This window comes from Bombus terrestris, chromosome 1 (genome assembly GCF_910591885.1).
Source record: "Bombus terrestris chromosome 1, iyBomTerr1.2, whole genome shotgun sequence".
Lineage (NCBI taxonomy): Eukaryota > Metazoa > Arthropoda > Insecta > Hymenoptera > Apidae > Bombus > Bombus terrestris.
The window spans coordinates 15340990-15353290 of record NC_063269.1 but is presented as its reverse complement, the minus strand read 5'-3'; the positions used below and the strand labels follow the sequence as shown (position 1 = coordinate 15353290).

Sequence of the window (12301 nt, the reverse complement as noted above, 5' to 3'; positions counted from 1 at the left end):
GGATAAAGTAGCTCTTTTGCCCGTAAGTCATTCCGCTTTCATTCCAATATCGCGTAGCGTAAAACCGCTCGAATGTCTAGTCCTCAGTATTCCACGCACGTACGTTATAACATCCGGTCGATTCTCGCAAAATGTACGCTTCTCGGCGTTTACCTTGGTTCCAATGACAGTATCCGCGAATGAACGTTTAACAAGATTCGAGTTGATATCACACTGTGACTCCACAATATACGAAATAACTTATTCTATCAAGATTACACTGTCTTTGTATGGAATCAGAAACGAAAAATTGTTTTATTAATGCGGTCTGAATAATGCATCGCTTTCTGATCGAGTTCGTCGATCCTTCTGAATATACCGTACTCGGATATAGAATATATCGTAGTGTTACAGCATACAATGATCGCGAAATCGGATGGAATTTCGAACGAAAGAAGGAATAAAAGTTTCATCTCTCAAGTTTTTTTTTCCGTTAAATTTTGTAGATTTTGTTTCTTTCAATTCAACCAAATCAAGGTTTTTTTCAAAGAATTCGGAGTATTTCAGACGTTATTAGCAAACTCGCGAAGTATGATCGAATAAATGGGATGTATATACTTCTTATTCACGGTAGTTTCACTTACAAGCTGATGGAAGCGCGATGATGGAAGAGTTTGGAAGAACGCGCCATGTAGCTATGAAGGCGTATCGTGTGCATATCGACAGGATGATCCCAGAATTCTTAGTAGCGTGTGTTGCTCGATCTGAACAGCCTGGGAAGGATCCACGTTGACGGGTCGCGCGTAAATCCTGCCCGTTATCGAACTACTCAAATATTTCTGCGGAGAAATCCTCCAGCCTCTTGTGGTGCAAAGATTTATCAGCGGCATCGAATCACAGATCAGAGTTGTCGGTTGAAAGGAGCGTCGATATGCTGTCAGATAGAGCTGGAATTGCTCGGATCTCGATACACACGAGCCTTGGAATGCATCGAATCTTTTGTCGATGTTGCGAGATAAATATTTCTTAGATAGTTGATATGCATAATGCATCTCAAAATGTACCTTTGATGTTTACTGTTTGAATGAAAAGCGTGTTATTGATTCATTAATGTTTGCATATTTACCGTCATAAATATTAAATTATGATATTAGATTATTCAATTATTCATTATTTCAATCTACACGTAAGATTAACGATTTAGCTTTTCTACAGAACATTATTAATCGATTATATATCGAATAAAACTATTCCAGAATTTAATATTATATTATGACATTGTATATGTTTTAAAATTATTAAATATTCACACTGACTAGTCAGTGTACAGTAGTGACTCATAGAAATCTTATAGAAATGTCATTTTTATTAAAATAAAATGCTACAGAATTTTACTTTATATTCAATGTAATTTATAATTAATTTATACCTAATGTATCCTATGTTAAGTTACCGAAAACTGTTTGCTTATTATCTTATGTATATTACAAAATAAATGTGTTATTGCATAATGTTAAATATACTTTATTTAAATAAACATGATCTTCTTATAAAGTGTAAAAGGATTGTTATGCATAAACAATTTTAGCAAAATTATTGACTGTAGATTATAAATTGAGAGTAAAAGTATCCATATCATGATTAATTTAATATTTGTAATGTTTATATACAAATTACTGTTTTTAGTAACTGCATTCATTTATTAAACAAATAGTATGAGCATGAATGAACTAATAATTTATTGAATTAATAATTTATGTAACGAGTCTCGATGAAACTATCCTTCTATACTATTAGAGACTGCGGAATGAAACGAGAAAATATTTATGTCGGTATACAGGTTTCGTGAAATAAATTGCATCACCAAAGAATTCCCAGGATGAAGATTTACGTCTGGATGCGTTGTTACACGTGAAATGATCGAAACGTTGGTGTAACTTTGCTGTCAATTGCATTAGCGTTTTCTTGCGTTAAGGCAGTCTTTCCCCATGCGATTTCTCATGAAATTGCTTTTTGACGATTGAAAATCATCTGTATCTTATTTGTGGTGGATTTGTTAAATAGTAAATTTTGACAATTAATTACTGGCAATAAATATCTCATAGTTTCTATATACATTTTCAAATTGATTTCAAATTTTATCAATATAATAATCTTATCTTATTACAGTTTTAATGAAATTTCAAAAAGTTTGTTGAGAGCACCTGCACGTTTTCATTAATTTCAGGAACTAACAATCTAAAACTCGTTACTTCGAAGAGATTGAGTTCTAGTTTTACAACATGTAGAAGAAACACCAAACTTTTATTCTTCAGTAGATTTTCATCGCAGGAGAAAGTGTTATCGATCCCATTCTTTTCCACTCTTTATAGATCAGCGGTGTTCATTACGCGTGAAAAATCCAGACGAGGTAAAAAAGCTCGCCCTATGAATCGCCATAGTTTCTAGACGATTGCCACGAACGAACCGATCTCCAAAAACTCGTAGGGATCTCGTGAACGCCCGACCGTACGAACGTTGCATTTGATTGCATTCAATTTCCCAGTAAGTTCGCCTCTTTTTCCGCTCGATGACGAGGCTGAGTAAAATGCTCGCAAACGCGTCGTCGCCTTCATTTTCCACCTGATTCCCTTTGCTCCTTTATTTCCCTCTTTTTTTCCTTTTCTGCTATTCAGAATTGTTCGAAAGTGATTGCCAGTCGTTTTTTAATTCCAAATCGTCGTCGAATCATTCGCCGAATCAGATTCGTCTATCGAGATCGCATGAGATTTCGCAACTTCTCGCGATATTTGGCACAATCGATGGCTGGAATTGCAGTATGCCAGTGAGAAGCACTTGGGAAACACGAAACGCAGCCGGCGACAACGATATGACGCGCGTTTATGACATCCACTGGTAACATGTGGCACTGTTTGACTGATGTCCACAAATCACTATTTCGGTGCATCAGATACACGTGCTCGGTGCCGCGGCGAAATAGCCGGCGATTAGGAATAGCCGATCGTTGCCCGATCCAATATGATTTTCCTCCATTTGCACGGAGATCGTTCGACGATTGGCAGCGATCGAGATTCCAGCCCTCCATTCATTCTTCGCGATATCATCTCTAATGGTATTGTGTTATGTACAAGAAATGTGAAATCAAATTTATCTTTTTAAATGGAATGATTCGTAAGCGAAATATGGATTTCCTTTACATGTAATTTTTGGAGAAATTTTAATTTTATATTATTTTTCTGGATTATTTCTTTCATAATACTATATTAACTCTGAATTGTTGAGGTAGGATTTCAGAGAATTCGTGAATTTTCTAAACAAATAAAAATTGGTAGGCATCGGCTTTATATTACGGTTCAGTCTTTATGTAATCATTGTTACATATATTTTCATTCTTATATTTTAAAAATTAGCTCTTGGATATTTTTTTTTTTTTTGTTCATTTCCTAGTATAAAAATACTAAAATTATTCAGTATTGATCTGAACTTGTTTAAGGCAAATTTTCTATTAATAGAATGAATTTTTAATTTTACATTTCGGATCACATATGTAGATACCGATACGTATAATACCATGATATGTAGTATATATATCGTTAAAATTAGCTCGTTTAAATGGAGCATAAAAAGATACAATATGTGTACCTGTGTATTTGTCAGAGACAAATTATTTTAGTATGAAAGAGAATTCAATAATTTTTCTTCAGATCGTATAACATTTCGGAAAAATTTTAACTGACTGTATGCTTGAATGAACGCAGTCGATTGAACGTTCCCAGGATCATAATAATTTTACCATCACAGCATGCTAAGTTAGACGTTTCCAGTATTTTATGTAAATATATGATATAATACCGCGACACTGCCATACTTCATTTTAGTCAATTTAGTATATTTCTCCACTCTTTCATATAACAAGATCTAACTCCGGTTTAGTTTGCAATGAAGCAAGATACGAAGCAAGAATTTTCTATGTCTTTGTCTTCGATAAATATAAATATTTTTATAGATGTATTTTAATTAAAATCGAAATTAATTATTGAGCGATACTGAGAATGCAAGTTCAATATTGAATATTTTCTTCATATTTCTTACATCGCCAAATTATTCTAAATATTACTGTAGTATCGGAAAGGATAGGATTAGGATAATTTAGATTTGTAAAATTCTCCTAATACTATTTATTTAAGATAAATAAAAATAACAGATATTAATTGGACAAAGAACAATAAATGTTCAACTTGAACTAAACACAAAAATCTTATTCTACTCAACTCACTCTCGCAACTCTATAACTCTAACCATTCAATCTCCCAACAACGCTAGCAACTCAGGCAACTCCGCAACTCTCACTGACTCTCTCAATAAAACGTTCTCACTTCTCGGTCAACGTTATTTTGTCCTTTTCCTAATTCGGTCCTGTTTTCGTGCCGCAAGGACTAGGTGACTTTAGTCAATAGGTTTTTCTCCTATGTAAACTAACAGCCGAAGGACAGACGACACTGTTTCGATCGGTTGCTAACCAAGGTTTTGTTTTCGACACCACATTACAATAAGTTATATTACAGAATCATTTTAATATATTTATTTAGAATTTTATATCAGTATATAAAAATGTTCTTACACTTTCATCTATTCGGCATTCTTGAAATCGCGCAAAAAAATTTCTACAAATGCTACGAGTACAAAATCTAATAAAAAATATAACAAAATCTAATTCCGGTTTAGTTTGCAACGAAGCAAAATACAAAGCAAGAATTTTCTATATCTTTGTCTTCGATAAATATAAATATTTTTATAGATGTATTTTGATTATAATTGAAATTAATTATTGAGCTATACTGAGAATGCAAGTTCAATATTGAATATTTTCTTCATATTTCTTACATCGCCAAATTATACTAAATATTACAATAAATTACAGAATCATTTTAATATATTTATTTAGAATTTTATATCAGTATATAAAAATGTTCTTACACTATCATCTATTCGGCATTCTTGAAATCGCACAATAAAAATTTTACAAATGCTATGAGTACAATGTAAAAAAAGTAAATACTGTGAAGCGTAACTCGAGTGCAATAGGTTCTGATGCATCAGCGAGATTCATTTCGGTGGTATCATAAGAATTTCAAATGGCAGGGAATTGTTCCAACCGCGTGCTCGTAAACACTCCCCATGGATTCCGAAGCTCTTGCAATGGGATTAAGTTACACAGCGAGGCTCACATTGTTCGAAATAACGCGCGAGGTTAATTGCGATTCGCGTAACCACTAGGCAAGATCGTAAGACACGATACCCGTAATAATTATACTCCTCGTTATATCTCTCGTCCGTAATTGAATTTGCGATAACATCGTCGATACAGGATCATTCTTCTCGAACTGACATTCGAATCGATTTTACTCTTGCGATCGTATTATATCTCTATAAGAGAGAGAGGCTCTCTTTAAGCCTATTATACAACCCTCGACTTTTTCTTCGTCCCATGATGCATTAAATATATGTACAAATTTGAAAACTGATCTAGATGAGACGAAAGCTTGTTACCTATTCAAGTTATCTCTTTGAGCGTCAGTTGATATTTTAATTAATTTACCACGTTTCCTTACCGCGTCCTAGTTTAACATCTTTGACTTTGCAATTTTTTAAATCGTCTCTTAGTACCGAGCATAGCAGCTAGAGACGAGAAGTAAAATATGAACGTTGGACGAGGGTCGATTTATCTTTCCATGCATTTGCTAACACCTTCCTTTCTTACGTTGAGAATATTCTCGGTTCTTATTCCATGGAATGTACACGGTCCCACGGTTTTATTATGATCATTCTTCGGCATCGGTCCAGCTTTATTCGACACGAATCGATTCCTTCTTTTCTTTCTCATTCGTCTCCTTTCTATGGCTGATAAATTTTTGTAGAATTCGTGTCTTCCTGGTCGACCTATTCGTAGTGGCGTTCTTTAATGCATTAAAAATGAGGAGTTCGATGGCTTAACGACCAAAGAGAAGTTGACGAACAATGGAAGACAGGACGAGAGGTACAGCAATGGCTAACGGTCCTCGTAATTTATGTTTTACGATTCCACGCTTCTATTCCCCTATTCTGCTCGTCTCTTCGCGATCATATCGCGTTTATACACGCAATCACGCTAAGTGGATCTTGTTTTCGAAAACAGGACGATTCTTTCGCGCTCATCGACGATTTTCTTCCTTTTTCTCGTTATGGAACTTGGATTCTTCATTGAAAATTATCAGATGGCAGGGGAAGATGGTTGCGCGAGGATACTTCTTTTGTCACACGAGGAACAAAGAAAGCGTCCAGACGAAATGAGATACGCTGCGTGCAATTTAACAAAGTGTGCCCCTTTTCTCATCGTGTACCACGTTACGAAGCAACGCGGGCGGATCTCGTCTGCCACGTGAGAATCTCTTGCGTTACAAATAATTTCTTTTGACCCTTTTCCTAGCCGTACATCGGACTACGCGACCGTGCTCCAGCACACAAGCTCACGTAAAGGCTCTAAATTGCTGCTATTACGTAGTACACTTGATAGATAACAACCGATCCTTTTACTCTTTGTGAATATTTTAGTTGTTCATGGAAGAACCACACAAAGCTTAATCGTGAATACGTTAGAGGATGGTTCTTAACGTAACAACGTGATGCTAGCTATGGTGAATTAATTAAAAAAGACTGCAAAATGTGAAATTGCATTACGATCTTCCGGAGCTTCCCACTTTTTCAAGTTAATTCGTTCAGGTTTCGCTCACCTGTGAATCGTTCGCAATTTTTTATTGACTTTGTTTTTATAATCTATAAACGATTCTTTTTTGTTTCCTTTTTTTTGTTTACATTCATTCGGTTACTCCGCGATCATTGTTTTTTCATTCGAACTACCTGTTTCAGTAGAATTTTTCTTTCCGTAGCAGAGTTTCAACCCATATCGTTAAATATTTGCTTTTCATTTATTGAGCGAATTAACGCGTCTGCGTGCATTGAAATCAGCAAACAGCGCCGCATGTTGTTTATATGTATCAACTGAACATGCGCAAATGTTTAGATATAATAATGATTTATTAATTCCGCGCGTGCAATGTGATTTTTCTCTGTTTATCCGGTTATTAGTCCCAGTGATAGACATTAATATATCTATTAGAACATGAAGAATCATTTCCATCGTAAATTCTCTTCTATTTCTTTCTCAAATTCTGTTGTATATTTTCCTTTAATTTTGCGCATCTGATAGATTAAATAATTAAAAAGATCGCATTGTAGATAAATTACAAGCGTCACGATATTTCTTCGAATCACGAACATTGGTCTATACATTTTATCCAATACCGCTTTTCTCAGCTGGTTTTCTAGCTGTTTGTTGTAATAGTAATCTATCATCGTAGCAGTCGTCACGCTAATAAACCTACAATACAATGACTACAAATAGTTTAGGCACACCATTGTATTTATCATAGCATTTACCTATTTACCTTCTTGCAAAATAAAAATACTTTCTGTGCCAACACCTTTTGTAATCATTGTATGTTCCTAGTAAGCCTACTTGTCAAATTGTTCTTGATTTGTCTTCTATCATTATGATAAAAATGAATAAAGATAAATCTTACAAGCTGTGGCAGAAATTACTGACACTAAGAATAAGTACAAGCGAATATCTCAGACGATTATCTTTGAATAAAATTCCAGATTACAACATCAGCTCCGTATCTTCCTCCTAATCCTTTCTTTAAGCATAAATCACAGCGAACGTATGTTATCGAAACGATCTTTATAAGCGATATCGTCGCCGCTTAAAAAGGAGCAACCTTGCTTGCCTTTACAAAACGATGTGGTAGAAAAAGCAGGATGCGGCTACCCATTCAATTTGCGCTTAACAAAGCCCCAGCCTTCCTTCCTATCTTCTTTTACAGCCGCTTGCGAGTCGACTGCGTTCATGTAAGAAAAAGCAGCGACTTTCCTCTTAATTCTCGTCTTTTCGTCACTCCGTTTCCATCCGCAGGAAATAGTGGGCGTGAAAGCTCGAGGATTACCGAGTGTCACGCATAATTTGATCGCTTCGATTTCCGAATAAATGATGATCGTTTAATAATTCGAATTTCATGGTTTTATCGTTGGTGAAAGAAATTCAGATAATTTTTATCAAGAAGAATCAGAAATATGTTTTGTTCAATGATGAAATAATTTGTAATAAAAATAAAAACGATAAATAGAAATAGAGAAATATAGAAATAGTCATCGGGTCTCTACTTTCTTTTTCCCAATTGTCCTCTCGTATTTGTTCTGTGTCCTTGCATCTCTTTGTGTTTTCTCATCTACGCAAATTGTGTTTCCTATGCATTTACACATTATATTAGGTTGTCCGAAAAGTTTCTTTCGTTTTATGAAGAAATAATAAACGCACAACGTTTTTTCTTTTATATTATTTTGTCGAATTACGTACGATCCATTTTGTTCTGTTGAGATAAACACCGCGACATTTCACAGACTTGGTTTCACGTTTATATGAATGTGCACTGTTTTAAAAAACACATTTGCGAAAGAAAGACACTTTTATGTATTATTACGTATATACTTGTATGTATAATGTATGTATAATATACTTGTATGTATTATTCTCTCATATATATATTTTCAATTACTTGCCCCAAAATAAAGTAGAGTAACAGACAACAGTTTAAGACGAAATGGCAGAAATAAATAATTGATTTACTTGCCATAAAAAATATAAATACAGTGTTCTACTTTTGGTACTAACCAATTAGACATTATTTTGTACACTTACGAAAAAAATTTCATTTTGATATTTTGCTCAGTAGCTAAGTTATAAAAAAAAGGAACAAAATCTATATAATATTCGTCGATCAAAAGTTTGACTACACAAAAAATATTAATTTTTGGTGAGAAAATATACACAATTTTTTTAAATTCGATATTTTGTCCAATATCTGTTATTTCTTATCACTTCGGTACATCCTCTTGGCATAGAATCTATTAATTTTTTACATTGATCTACCGTAATATTACTCCAAGCTTTTTCAATTGTAGAGTAAAGCTCATTTAAATTTTTCAATTTATAACCTTGTACTGTATTTTTTATGATGCTCCACAAATTCTCAATTGGATTAATGTCTGGTGATTGCGATGGCCACGGCAGCAGGGTAATATTTTATTCTTCAAAAAACTGTTTCACGACCCGAACCGTGTGCTTCGGATCATTATCATTTTGAAAAATAAAATCATCACTCATATTGTTGCGTGCAAAAGGCAACATTGTGTTTTTGAGTATGTCCATGTATTGAAAATGGTCCATAATTCCATTGATACGACATATCGGTGCAGGGCCGCCTTGAGAAAAACACGCCCACACCATAACGTTTCCACCACAATGTTTAAGAGTTTTTAAAACGCACTGTGTTTTCAAACTTTCGCCAATTCGACGTCTAACATACCGTATCCCGTCAGAAGAAACGCGATTAAATTTCGATTCGTCTGAAAACAGTATCTTTTGCCAATCTTTACTTGTCCAATGCTTACGAGCTTTAGCAAATGCAAGTCGTCTTTTTCGATTCCTAGAACTCAGCAGTGGTATCTTTTGAGGTTTTCGTCCTCTTAAGTTAAAGTCTTCTAATCTTCTCCTAACAGTTCTAGCACTAATTTGTGTATCGTTTTCATAGTTTATCTCCACAGCAATATTATTTGCACTACGAAAACCATCCTTTTCGCTCAATCGATGAATCCGGCGATCCATTTCGGCGTTTTTTCGTTGATCGCAATACAAATTTATGCCAAGCTTGCTTACAAGTCGTTTCTGACCTGCTCACTATACTTGCTATTTCGGTAAAGGTTTTACTTCGCTTTCGCAGCCTTACGATTTGTTCCCTTTCGTTTTCAAGTAAATTCTTTGTTTTACCCATAGTCTGTTTCTACCTAAATGAATTTTAAGTAACGAAAGGTACACTAAACAATGATTTCGACATTCCAGAATCAAAATGTTCAAAAACTGTACTCACACTCACGTTATACACAGATCGTCTTAAACTAATGTCTACTGTTTACAAGTGCTAAGCGGTAACTAACTGTTGTAACTCCTACATTGTTTGTATTTAACAACTGGCGGTCTGAGGTTACACAGGTCTGTAACTTCACATGAGTTAAAGGACAATTCAAATCACGTTGTTGTTTTACCTCGGAGTATCAAGATCGTTAGGATACACGTAATATAAGAATAAATAAACTCCGAGCAAAACAACGTCGCCGCTACGTGCAACCATCGAACAAAGACAAGTTTGAATTTTCCTACTCTCCCCTGACCAATATAAATAAACAGACGCGATCGCAAGGAAGAGTTACAGTCAGTTGTCGATCAGTTATCAACCAGTTATCAATGAATTATCGATCTAATTGTCATTAGCGAGTCTATTTTACGACTTATACACTGTACCAGCGTCTCAGCGAATATAACATGTATACTAATTTATTACTTTAAATATATTCGACGGTTTTAACAACGAGCAATCTCGTTCAATAAATCTCACGGTCAAACATCCTACACAAATTCTTTACAGGTCAAACATACAGCTATGTCATTCCAGAGAGACAAACCGAATAGAAGAACAATATGCGTATAAGATGCTTGTAATCCGGTTTGCAAATCATCGTCTTAAACTTTTGTCCGCTACTGTAGATAATGTTCCAAAAATTTAACGAGTTTCAATAAGTAAAGAAGACGTTTCATTCTAAGTACAAATAATATAAACGTCAGTAAGTTTCTTAAGCGTTTCGAGAAACAGGTTGACAAAGTATATCACGGACGAATTTATGATCCTAAAATCGCGGGCAGACGATTTTTTAAACACGAGAGCACGGAAACAAAGGATAGCAGCCGGAAATGCAGCTGGTCAAAAGGTTGAGATAAGACGCAAAAACACGTAACGCGACTAGTCACGCAATTAAGGACGAAACAAAAGGGCCGACCTCTTCTTCCCGCGCATGAAAACGCTGCCGCGTTTCCCTTCATTTCCTTTCCTTTATCTTCGCGTCCACCCGGCTACATATATGCGTTCTCCTTCAAGCATTTCTCTATACGAACCGTAATTAAGTCTCCACTTAATCTTTCATGCCCAAAGTCGCAGCGTAAAATGGAATTTTTCGCTTTCTTCCCGTTTGTTTTTTCACTACGTTCTGCCGGAAGATCGTCCGTAATCTTCATTTTTAGTCACAGAGGAATTAACCGTCTCTTTGATGTGAAAACATGGGATGCAATTTCCTTGTTTTGTAATTTTATTCTTAACACACAGACCCTATACATTTGAAACATTATAAATAACGATATTAGATTCGTTCCAGCACCGTACTGAGATATAATACAACGAACGGTGCTACAGCGAATAATTTTTATCAAGAATATCAAGATATTATAACGTATCGTTATTTATCTTTATTTTTGTACGTATTATATACTATTTTTTCTTTACTAGAGATGAAACTAAAGTTTAATGACGATATGATAAAATTAAACGTTTATCGTTTTTTAATTGCTGTTCCAAAATATGTTTTCAATCTCTTTGAATAAGTCAGATACACGAAATCGTTAAATGTATACAAGTAGACTTTAGTGATTGAACATAAATAATTTCTTTAAATTTTGCAATTTTTGGTTTCCAATAGACTTTGTTATGTTCAAATTAATGCCTGGCCGTTGTTCAATTAGCGGGCAAGGCTTCTCGACTGACAATATCAGTTACCGAACCATTTCGATGCGTCATTTAGGTAATCCATGGAAATGCGCGAGCAGCGTGCATGAGTCCGGTACAAATTTATAGGGGGATATTACTAGGGCATTATAAATTAATAGCGGTGACAAAACTATTTGTATGGTTGATTAATGCCGCGATTCGTAATACGCGGATAACGACGATACCAAAACGGTCCCACGAAATCGATTGTAGCACGCTATTTAAAATAATTGCCACGAGAGCGATATATATTCATACGCGGGAAGATTGAATTTCGTTTCAAATCTGTCTTTGGTGCCTTTTCTACAACGGCGTAAATATACTCAATGAAATTACATCTCTAAGCTTGTTAAACAATTACAGGTAATCCATTTGCGAAACGACAAACATAAAAGCGAGACAGATGAATTTAATCTGTGAGTCCACCATTCAAGGGTCAGTATTATTTTATCGAGATATATGTGGGGTTAAGTCATCAGACGCGTTGTATAGAGACACGAATATTCAGATCGCTTTCTTCTGTTTCGCTAATTCCACTGCACATGTCGCTAATTATCATATTTATAAAACGCTAC

The 12301-nt window shown here is 34.9% G+C and overlaps 1 long non-coding RNA gene across 1 annotated transcript; it reads right to left on the bottom strand.

The window, feature by feature from the left end:
• Positions 1 to 4142: 4142 nt before the first annotated feature.
• LOC125385785 lies at positions 4143 to 10302 on the bottom strand. Its single transcript, XR_007225416.1, has 2 exons — positions 10002 to 10302; positions 4143 to 9918 (listed from the first exon to the last, which is right to left on the bottom strand). It is a non-coding gene; the product is annotated as an uncharacterized LOC125385785 (long non-coding RNA).
• Positions 10303 to 12301: the final 1999 nt, after the last annotated feature.